Source organism: Bos javanicus, chromosome 12 (genome assembly GCF_032452875.1).
Source record: "Bos javanicus breed banteng chromosome 12, ARS-OSU_banteng_1.0, whole genome shotgun sequence".
In the NCBI taxonomy this organism is placed as follows: domain Eukaryota; kingdom Metazoa; phylum Chordata; class Mammalia; order Artiodactyla; family Bovidae; genus Bos; species Bos javanicus.
Window position 1 is genome coordinate 75,020,332 of NC_083879.1, and position 12,295 is coordinate 75,032,626.

Here is a 12,295-nt window from a genome sequence, read left to right on the forward strand (position 1 = left end):
CCCGACACTTTGAGACCCTATGGACTGTAGCCCACCAGGGTCCTCTGTCCATGGGATTCTCCAGGCAAGAATACTGGAGTGGGTTGCCATGCCCTCCTCCAGGGGATCTTCCCAATGCAGGGATTGAACTTGGATCTCTATGTCTTCTACCTCGGCAGGCAGGGTCGTTACTACTAGTGCCACCTGAGAAGCATTCACGCTGTGCTAGGCACTGACCCAGGTACACAGGGTTACAATGACTGAGAGAGAACAAGAGCTTAGAGTCTAGCAGAGTAAACAAACAACCAGCAAATAATCAAAATAACAGGTAATGACGATGAGTTATAAAATATAAAACAGTCATCTAAAAGCATGTTCTACAAAAGTAAACAAGTGGGACTTAATTAAGCTAAAAAGCTTTTGCACAGCAAAGGAAACTATAAACAAGGTGAAAAGACAACCCTCAGAATGGGAGAAAATAAAAGCAAATAAAACAACTAACAAAGGATTAATTTCCAAAGTGTACAAGCAGCTCATACAACTCAATACCAGAAAAACAAACAACCCAATCAAAAAGTGGGGAAAAGACCTAAACAGACTTTTCTCCGAAGAAGACATACAGATGGCTAACAAACACATGAAAAGATGCTCAACATCACTCCTTACTAGAGAAATGCACATCAAAACTACAATGAGGTATCACTGCATACCGGTCAGAATGGCCATCATCAAAAAGTCTACAAACAATAAATGCCGGATAGGGTGTGGAGAAAAGGGAACCCTCATGCATTGTTGGTGAGAATGTAAATTGATACAGCCACTATGGAAGACGGTATGGAGATTCCTTACAAAACTAGAAATAAAACCACCATATGACCAGCAATAAAACCAGCAATCCCAGTCTTAGGTACACACCCTGAGGAAACCAAAATTGAGAAAGACACATGTATCCCAATATTCATTGCAGCACTATTTACAATAGCTAGAACATAGAAGCTGGAGAAGGCAATGGCACCCCACTCCAGTACTCTTGCCTGGAAAATCCCATGGACCGAGGAGCCTGGTAGGCTGCAGTCCATGGGGTCGCTAAGAGTCGGACACAACTGAGCGACTTCACTTTCACTTTTCACTTTTCTGCATTGGAGAAGGAAATGGCAACCCACTCCAGTGTTCTTGCCTGGAGAATCCCAGGGATGGGGGAGCCTGGTGGGCTGCCATCTATGGGGTCGCACAGAGTCGGACACGACTGAAGTGACTTAGCAGCAGCAGCAGCAGCAGAACATGGAAGCAACCTAGATGTCCATCGACAGATGAATGGATAAGGAAGCTGTGCTACATATACATAATGGAATATTAGCCATAAGAAGGAATGCATTTGAGTCAGTTCTAATGAGGTGGACGAACCTAGAGCCTATTATACAGAGTGAAGTAAGTCAGAAAGAGAAAGATAAATGTCGTATACTAACACATATATATGGAATGTAGCAAGATGGCAATTTATTTGCAGGGCAGCAATGGAGAAACAGACATAGAGAACAGAATTATGGACACGGGGGGAGGGGAGGAGGGAGAGGGTGAGCTGTATGGAGAGAGTAACATGGAAACTTCCATTACCATACGTAATATAGATAGCCAATGGGAATTTGCATTATGTCTCCAGGAACTCAAACAGGGGCTCTGTATCAACCTAGAGGGGTGTGATGGGGAGGGAGATGGGAGGGAGGTTCAAGAGGGAGGGGCCATATGTATACCTGTGGCTGATTCATGTTGATGTTTGACAGAAAACAACAAAATTCTGTAAAGCAATTATCCTTCAATTAAAAAATAAATAAATTTTTTAAAAAAGAAGAAAAAAAAAGCAATGTACAATGGACAGGAGCCATGTGATGCAGGGGCTAATTATTCTACATCCCCCAACCTAAACTATTATACTGCTGCTACTGCTACTGCTAAGTCGCTTCAGTTGTGTCTGACTCTATGGGACCCCATAGATGGCAGCCCATCAGGCTCCCCCGTCCCTGGGATTCTCCAGGCAAGAACACTGGAGTGGGTTGCCATTTCCTTCTCCAATGCATGAAAGTGAAAAGTGAAAGTGAAGTCGCTCAGTAGCGTCTGACTCTTTGCAACCCCATGGACTGCAGCCCACCAGGCTCCTCCGTCCATGAGATTTTCCAAGCAAGAGTACTGGAGTGGGGTGCCATCACCTTCTCCAAAACTATTACAATGGGTGCTATTAATATTATAATGACTCTATAATTGTAATATTATTTAAATGATAATTATAACTATTAATTATTAAAATAATTACATTAAAAGAAAAAAAAAGGAAAGCATGTTCTAGGGATGGAGATAACTCTAGATTGTTTGGATAAGAAAGGTCTTTCTAAAGAAAGAGAAGCCTGGGAAAACGAGGAGGAATCCACCAAATAGAAATCTGAAGAACCCAAAGCAAAGTCATTCTGAAAATCTGACCCAACCACAGACACCAAACACAGACCAGTCTGCTCAGGCCAAGAACCTGAAAGTTTTCCTTGTTGCTTCTTGTCTTCTATCACCCCATCATCCAAACCATCATTTAGGCTTGTCAGCATCACCCACAAAACAGCATCTCAAATCTCTCCATCGCTACCCTGAACCATCCACCATCGTCTATCACCTGGAACTCTTCTGATATGGTAGCCACTAGCCACACACAGCTAGTGATCATTTGAAATGTGTCTAGTCTGAATGCGATAACTGTAAAATAGACACCAGATTTCAAATTCAGATTTGTATGAAAAAAGTAAAAGATCTTATTAATAATGTTTATCCTGATTATATGAGGCTTCCCAGGTAGCGCTAGTGGTAAAGAACCTGCCAGCCTATGCAGGAGACAAGAGACTCGGGTTCGATCCCTGGGTGGAGGAGGTGATAGCAACCCACTCCAGTATTCTTGCCTGGAGAATCCCGTGGACAAAGGAGCCTGGCGGGCTGCAGTCCATAGGGCCTCACAGAGTCAGACACAACTGAAGCAGTTGAGCATGCAAACACGCATCTCGATTATATACTGAAAGGATAATATTTTTAATAGATTTGGTTCAATAAAGTATCCTGTAATTATTAATTTTACCTGTTTTTTTGACTAATCTACTTCATTGTCTTCCCCATCAGACTATTGTACTCCATGGGAGAAAGACTGAATCAACTTTATTCACTGCTGTATCTCTAGCATCTAAAACGGTGCCTGTGTTCCAGTTCACACTGAATAGAGATCTGTTGAATGAATACTGTCTTATGGAACTGCTTCATCCTGGCATTTGAGTGTGGGTGCGGAAGACATCAGTTCTAAAGCCCGTTTTTAGGGCCTTGTGTATTGTTCCTCTTAAATTGTGAGGTTAAGGAAAGTCTCTTCCTTCAATTTTTATATGTTCTTACCCTTTAGGTGCATCTTTTGTAAACTCCATATAAGTGGATCTTTTTTTTTTTTTTTCCTTTTAACTGGTGAGTTTAGTTTTTTGATAATTACTGATACCTTAGATTGTATTCTGAATATCTTTAGTTCAGTTCAATTTAGTCGCTCAGTTGTGTTTGATTCTGTGTGACCACATGGATTTCAGCACGCCAGGCCTCCCTGTCCATCACCAGCTCCCGGAGTTTACCCAAACTCATGTCCATTGAGTTGGTGATGCCATCCAACCATCTCATCCTCTGTCGTCCCCTCCTCCTCCTGCCCTTAATCTTTGCCAGCATCAGGGTCTTTCCCAATGAGTCAGCTCTTCGCATCAGGTGGCCAAAGTATTGGAACTTCAGCTTCAACATCAGTCCTTCCAATGAACACTCAGGACTGATCTCCTTTAGGATGGACTGGTTGGATCTCCTTGCAGTCCAAGGGACTCTCAAGAGTTTTCTCCAACACCACAGTTCAAAAGCATCAATTCTTCGGCACTCAGTTTTCTTTATAGTCCAACTCTCACGTCCATAGATGACCACTGGAAAAACCATAGCCTTGACTAGATGGACCTTTGTTGGCAAAGTAATGTCTCTGCTTTTCAACATGCTGTCTAGGTTGGCAATAGCTTTTCTTCCAAGGAGCAAGTGTCTTTTAATTTCATGGCTGCAATCACCATCTGCAGTGATTTTGGAGCCCCCCAAAAATAAAGTCAGCTACTGTTTGCACTGTTTCTCCATCTATTTGCCATGAAGTTATGGGACCAGATGCCATGATCTTAGTTTTCTGAATGTTGGGTTTTAAGCCAACTTTTCCACTCTCCTCTTTCACTTTCATCAAGAGGCTCTTTAGTTCTTCTTCACTTTCTGCCATAAGGGTGGTCTCATCTGCATATCTGAGGTTATTGATATTTCTCCTGACAATCTTGATTCCAGCTTGTCCTTCTTCCAACCCAGAATTTCTCATGATGTACTCTGCATTAAGTTAAATAAGCAGAGTGACAATATACAGCCTTGATGTACTCTTTTTCCTATTTGGAACCAGTCTGTTGTTCCATGTCCAGTTCTAACTGTTGCTTCCTGACCTGCATACAGATTTCTCAAGAGGCAGGTCAGGTGGTCCAGTATTCCCATCTCTGTCAGAATTTTCCACAGTTTATTGTGATCCACACAGTCAAAGGCTTTGTCATAGTCAATAAAGCAAAAGTAGATGTTTTTCTGGAACTCTCTTGATTTTCCCATAATCCAGTGGATGTTGGCAATTTGATCTCTGGTTCCTCTGCCTTTTCTAAAACCAGCTTGAACATCTGGAATTTCATGGTTCACGTATTGTTGAAGCCTGGCTTGGAGAATTTTGAGCATTACTTTACTAGTTTGTGAGATGAGTGCAATTGTGCAGTAGTTTGAGCATTCTTTGGCATTGCCTTTTTTTGGGATTGGAATGAAAAGTGACCTTTTCCAGTCCTGTGGCCTCTGCTGAGTTTTCCAAATTTGCTGGCATATCGAGTGCAGCATTTTCAGAGCGTCATCTTTGAGATTTGAAATAGCTCAACTAGAATTCTATCACCTCCACTAGCTTTGTTCGTAGTGATGCTTTCTAAGGCCCACTTGACTTCACATTCCAGGATGTCTGGCTCTAGGTGAGTGATCACACCATCATGATTATCTGGGTCATGAAGATCTTTTTTGTACAGTTCTGTGTATTCTTGCCACCTCTTATTAATATCTTCTGCTTCTGTTAGGCCCATACCATTCCTGTCCTTTATTGAGCCCATCTTTTCATGAAATGTTCCCTTGGTATCTCCAATTTTCTTGAAGAGATCTCTAGTCTTTCCCATTCTGTTGTTTTCCTCTATTTCTTTGCACTGATCGCTGAGGAAAACTTTCTTATCTTTTCTTGCTATTCTTTGGAACTCTGCATTCAAATGGGCTATCTTTCCTTTTCTCCTTTTTTTTTTCTATATTTTTAAGTCTTTTATTTTTAATACTTCCAACATTATTCTTTTTTTTCTTGTGAATATATATACACACTTGCTATTATTTTATATATAATATCCCCCTTAATAAAATAAGAACACCCCTAGCATATTCTCAGACTTCTTGGTGTAGGCTCATCATGCTGATATTATCTAGACTTTTAACTCTGAAAATTTATGGATGTATTTTCTCTTGGATATTTCTTTCATCTTAGGTATTTTTAAAGACAACTGATTTTACTAAAATATTTGATCATCTCTTCAACATTCCATGCAGCATCACCACCTTTTCCTCAAGTACTCTTATGCTGTTTCCAATGTGGGTCTCTGCGCTGCAATATTCCTGAGGTCTTCTACACCTGAGATTATTTGTACCCTATTCCCATATCTGAATGACACCTTGAAATGAAAGGGTTAGTCACTCCATGGACTGTAGCCCTCTAGGCTCATCGGGCCATGGAATTCTCCAGGCAAAAATACTGGAGCAGGTAGCCATTCCCTTCTCCAGGGGATCTTCCCAACCCAGGGATTGAACCCAGGTCTCTTGCATCACAGGCAGATTCTTTACTGTCTGAGCCAGGAGGCAAGCCCTGAATGCACCTTGGCTGAATATAAACTTCAGTTTCTAAATTCTTTCCCTTGAATATGTTGAAAATCTTATTCTATTGTTCTTCTTGCTTCTGTGCTATTGAAACATCTGATGTTAATTTTTCATACTGTAAATTTTTAGAATTTTCTCTTTGTCTTGGATAGCTCAAATTTCCCTATAACCTGTGTAGGTACAGGTTTTCTATAACATTCTCCTTTGAAACTTCATGGACCCTTCTAGCTGAAGTCTTTTATTTTTTCATCCATCCATTCATTCATTTGTTGAAAATTAAACACTTTACCTAAGAAGTCATCTCTTTATTTTTCCTTCTCTTTCTTTTGAGAATTATCTACATGCTGCCACTTCTACATCTGCTTCCCATTATCTCTTGGCTTCCCCCTTTTCTATTTCTTCATACTCCCTTCTTTCTTTGGGGAGATGACCTCAATCTGATCTTCCAGTGCATTCACATAATTGTATCTGTTCTGCTATCTCAGCCCATCTCTCTCGTTCTTTATTTCAACTACTACATATATCATTTGCAATATATCCAAACTGGTTCCTTTTTGTCTGTTTCTTTGTTTTCATACAGCTAACATTATCCCTTATATTTTTTAGGCTTACTTTAAATTTTTGGTCCACTCGAATGTTTATGTTTTTGCTGGAAACTATGACTACTACTTTCTTTGTCTTTTGAAATAACCATACTTATCAAAATACCTTCTTTGCACATGCATTCATTTTCCTCTGGAAATGTGTGCGAGAACAGGCCTAGGATGACCCACTGGCCTGAAGGGGTTTTCTGGGATGCTAGATTAAAATCAGGACAGACCAAGGTAAACAAGGATGGTTCATCAGTTCACTAGACTCCGGTCTGAGTGATGCCAAGTTGCTCAGGGGGTGAGAGTAAATGAGCTCGACAGTGAAGAATCCCAAATCCCAATCAATCACTTCTTAGATCAAGAATTCATCTTCTATTTTCCCAGAGAGAAGCAGTCATTAGGTTGTAATTCACCAGCCCAGGGGAGTTAGAGAAGGAGGTGTTAGTGGGCAATTTCCCTGAGTTGGTTAGGACCTAAGGAGTTTCTTGACTCCTCAGAAGCACAAGGCAGGACTTCCCTGGTGGTCCAGAGGTTAAGAATCTGCCTGCCAATGCAGGGGACAGGGCTTCCATCCCAGGTCTGGGAAGATCACACAGCCATGGAGCAACTAAGTCTGTGTGCCACAACTACCGAAGCCTGTTCACTCCAGGGTCTGTGCTCCACAGCAGGAGAAGCCACTGCAACGAGAAGCCCGCACGCAACTGGAGAGCAGTCCCCGCTCTCCGAAACTAGAGAAAGCCGCGAGCAGCAACGAAGACCCAGTGCAGCCAAAATTAAAGAGAGAAAGAATAAGCACAGAGCTTCTACACAGCCTTGATTGTCTTCTTGAGTCCTCCTGGACCAGAGCTCAGAGTCACAATACAGGTGAGGGCCGGCGCTGATTTTCCCAAGGCAATGCTGACCGAGAAGCACCGGCAGATTCACAACAGTTCTTTTCCTATTTTACTCTCCCACAAGGTGGCTGGCTGCTGACTGCCCCAGGCCTACACCACCACTACCCTCTTCTAGCCCCAAACAATCAGAAAAATAAACAAAAATCCTCATGACTGGCTTCTCCCATAGTCTTCTTCACGGAGGGCGTTTCACTCTCCACAATACTCTAGCGATCTAGGAGGAAGGAGCATCTTCATTTTACATATGAGCATGCTGCTGCTGCTAAGTCACTTCAGTCGTGTCCGACTCTGTGCGACCCCACAGACGGCAGCCCACCAGGCTCCCCAATCCCTGGGATTCGCCAGGCAAGAACACTGGAGTGGGTTGCCATTTCCTTCTCCAATGCATGAAAGTGAAAAGTGAAAGTGAAGTCGCTTAGTCGTGTCCGATTTTTAGCGACCCCATGGACTGCAGCCTACCAGGCTCCTCCATCCATGGGATTTTCCAGGCAAGAGTACTGGAGTGGGGTGCCATCGCCTTCTCCACATATGAGCATACTTGCTCCTAATTAGTTTTAAAATTTTTGTTAAAAACAAAATGCATCTTGGATTTATAGGACAGGCCTTTGAAAATGCAAAACACAACAAATATTAGTTACTTTATGAGTAACATCAAGATACTCATATGTCTACTATAGCTTAATTTTTTAAAAATATTCTTAGATTTGTATAGAAGATAGCATGAGAAAAATTACTAGAACTGTATTTGACCAAAAACCAAATAATAGCTGAAAAATTTCTGATTTTTAATAGAGGTATTTATTGCTGTTGCTATAGTATTACATTTGGCAAACCTTTTTTTTTTTAAATTTCCAAAATGTATCACTAAGCTGTAATTTATTGCTCCTTAACAGCTTTTTTATTGAAGTTTTTTTTTTTCTCCCTATGGCAAAAAGGTACTGTACAGAAAACATTTTAAATTACACTATTTATCAAAAAGACTTCTCTTTATATATTACTGGTCTGTTGAAATTTTTTTCAATCAACTTCCATTCATTTTTACATAACAGCTACCATGAAAAAATAACTCTAAGCAAAAATTATTTTCCAACCTATCTTCCATCTTCATTTTTTGCTTCACCTCATTTGTCCTTCCTGCTTCTATTTGTGAAAGTGTGAATCCCTTCCTCATGATGTCCTCAAGTCCATTATTACGTCCTATGACAATTTCTTCATGGCACCCACGTTATAAATTATTCATTATTTTGAATAATGCCTTAATTTACCCATTCCTGTCCATTTTATTGACAATTCACTGATTTCTAAGATGTCAATGTTCACTCTTGTCAGCTCCTGCTTGACCATGTCCGATTTCCCTTGATTCTGGACCTAATCTTCTAGATTTCCATGAAATATTGTTCTTTACAGCACTGGACTTTACTTTCACCACCACACCCATCCACAACTGAGCGTTGTTTCCACTTTGGTCCAGCCACCTCATTCTTTCTGGAGCTATCTGTAATTGCCCTCCGCTCTTCCCCAGTAGCATATTGGACACCATCTGACCTTGGGGCTCATTTTCCGGTGTCATATCTTTTTGCTTTTTCATACTGTTATGGGGTTCTCGTGGCAAGAATACTGGCGTGGTTTGCCATTCCCTTCTCCAGTGGATCATGTTTTGTCAGAACTCTTCACTATGAACCCTCCGTGTTGGATGACCCTGCACAGCATGGCTCATAGCTTCATTGAAGGCCAGCTCCTTTGTCACAGCGAGGCTGTGGTCCATGAAGGGCTAGGTACCTTTGTACTCTTCTACTTTTTCTTCTGTATTCTTTTTTTTTTTTTTTTGTATAGTATTTTTGTACCTGTTATAATCTTGCTTTGAGACTTCTGATTTTTTCCCTGAGAGTTGTCACTAGAATGGTGCTGCTATAGAGAAGTAAGGAATCAAGTAGTCCTGTATTACCCTTCATTTCACTCCGCCTCATTCCTGCTTTCTTCTTTTGTTCTTTAGGTTGTCACTTCCTCCAAAATATGGCTTCATATTAATTTTCTCAGACAGCTTTCCTTGACTAAATCCCCTCCAGGTTATTACATTTCTCTTGACCTCTAGCAATTCATGTATAAATGGCACATAATATAGCATATTAAAAAGCAGAGATATTACTTTGCCAACAAAGGTCCGTCTAGTCAAGGCTATGGTTTTTCCAGTGGTCATGTATGGATGTGAGAGTTGGACTATAAAGAAAGCTGAGCACCGAAGAATTGATGCTTTTGAACTGTGGTGATGGAGAAGACTCTTGAGAGTCCCTTGGACTGCAAGGAGATCCAACCAGTCCATCCTAAAGGAGATCAGTCCTGGGTGTTCATTGGAAGGACTGATGCTGAGGCTGCAACTCCAATACTGTGGCCACCTCATGCGAAGAGTTGACTCATTGGAAAAGACCCTGATGCTGGGAGGGATTGGGGCAGGAGGAGAAGGGGATGACAGAGGATGAGATGGCTGGATGGCATCACCGACTCGATGGACATGAGTTTGAGTGAACTTCAGGAGTTGGTGATGGACAAGGAGGCCTGGCGTGCTGCGATTCATGGGGTTACAGAGAGTCAGACATGACTGAGCGACTGAACTGAACTGAACTCAACTGAATATTACGTGTACTTGAAAAAGTGTTTTTGTAGTTTTATTCAATTATTTAGTTATGTATTTTCTAACCTTATGATTTTATTATACCCGTTGTAATTCCAGAGTTTTTCCCTCCTTACTAGCATTAATTATAACCATTAACATAATAATTTTAATGTGTGATCAGCTGCCTAATTCATGCCTCTTCTGTTTATAGTTTCTATACCTCCTTCTAGAATGCAAGCTCTTTTGGCTAATTGTCTATTGTTATATCCTCAGAGCCTAGAATAATATGCATAGTAAGTGCTCAATAAATATTATAATGTCTTTGAAATACCATCCAGGATATTAGTAGAAAGAAAGTGCTCATGAGTGTTTGCCAATCTTTGTAAACATATTTTTGTCTCAAATCCCTAACACTTTGTGTAACAGTTGAGATGTATCTGACTGCAAGATGCAGGAAACCTAACAAACTAAAAAACGTAAATGAAAGGACTAGCTGTGTACTTAGCTGTGGTCCCAAAGTGGGCATTTACAGTATAGGTTTGACATTTCAATGCTGTCATCAGGATTAGGCTCTGCCCATCTTTCTTCTTAGCCAACCAAAGTATCACAGCCCAAAGATGGTGACCATATACTCACATTTCAACGTGCAAAGCAGAAAACAAGTTTTGTCAAAATTGGGGATGTCGACTTCATCTTATCAGAATCCCATAAATCCCCCAGTCTAGCATCCTTCTTCCCAGACCAACAGCAGGAACTGAATCATGTGCTTACTTCTGAACTATTAGTAACTGTATACAGGGGGGAAGGTGCTACCTTCAGTGATCAATCCTGATTCATCCCCCTCACCTTTTTCTGTATCTTCAAAAGTAAAGGAAAACCAGGGTATGCAAGCAACATTGTGCCTGGTCTTCTACGCTCAATAAATTACACTAGAGTTATGTTGTTCTGGGCTTCCCTGCTGGCTCAGTGGTAAAGAATTCACTTGTCAATGCAGGAGACTCACAAGACAAGGGTTTCATCTCTGGGTTGGGAAGATCCCCTGGAGGAGGAAATGGCAACCCATCCCAGGATTCTTGTCTGGATTATCCCATGGACAGAAGAGCCTGATCTGCTACAGTTCCCATGGCTGCAATGAGCCAGACATGACTAACCACACAGGCACAAATGTTCCTCTGGACCTTCAAGCTCTTAAGATTCTTCAAGGTTTTTCTTTTTTTTCCCTTCCCTTATATTTTAATCATTAAGCCTTTCCTTCTGGACTTTGTTTTTTTTTTTTTTTTCCTCTGCTTAAAATTGCCTATTGAAAAATTTCTCAACAAAAAGGTTTCTTTCACTGATTTGTTTACATACTCAATTTCTGCATTCTAATTATTTTCTAAAATACTGAGACATATCATATTTTCAAAAGAGACACACATTTATCTTGCTCCTTCCTTTTCACTCTTCATGAATATTTTTGATTCTAACCTGTACTGGAGCCTGGCAGGTCAAGAAAATGTCTTCGGCTGTAACTGCCAGGACCATTTCATAGGTTCTATATGTATTTGACTTGTCCTTCCCGTTTACAGCTAATCAAGAGATACATAGGCTTTTATAGAAAGCCATAGAAATCAGGGTCTTATAGCCAAGAAGCTCTGGTCATTTAAAAATGCCCTCTTACTTGTTTACATTACATTCATTGTATACTTGCTTCTTGCTATTGCCAGAAAGTCCCAGAACACAGTGTATTCCCCACTTCATCCCACCTTTTCCAACATCTTTCACAGAAGCAAAGAAAGGAGCTGGGTTTCCATGGTAACACAAGTGTGACAATTGAGGGTGTATGGGCATAGGTGAGATAACTCGCAGATTCAGTGAGGAGAGGAAAAATGAAGTTTCTCTCTCCCTCTCTCTTTTTTTTCTCCCAGCAGTACACTTCTGAAGCTAAAGAGATCCTAAAGTGTCAGTGTACACTGTTAAGTTTTCACTAGCATACAGATTTACCACTCTTGGGGAAAATTCAATTTCATTTTATCTAATTTTTATTTCGTGTTTTCCACGAACAAATGAATGGAGATATTTTATTTCTAAAATCACTCTCAGAATAGATAGTTCATGCTAGCATAGCAATCAACACGATTAAGGGATCAGAAGATACACACCCAATTCCCACCCAAATCTTTAAAATTCTCTCCACATTTCAACATCCTTTCTTACAGCAGCTAATTCTTCAACCAGCA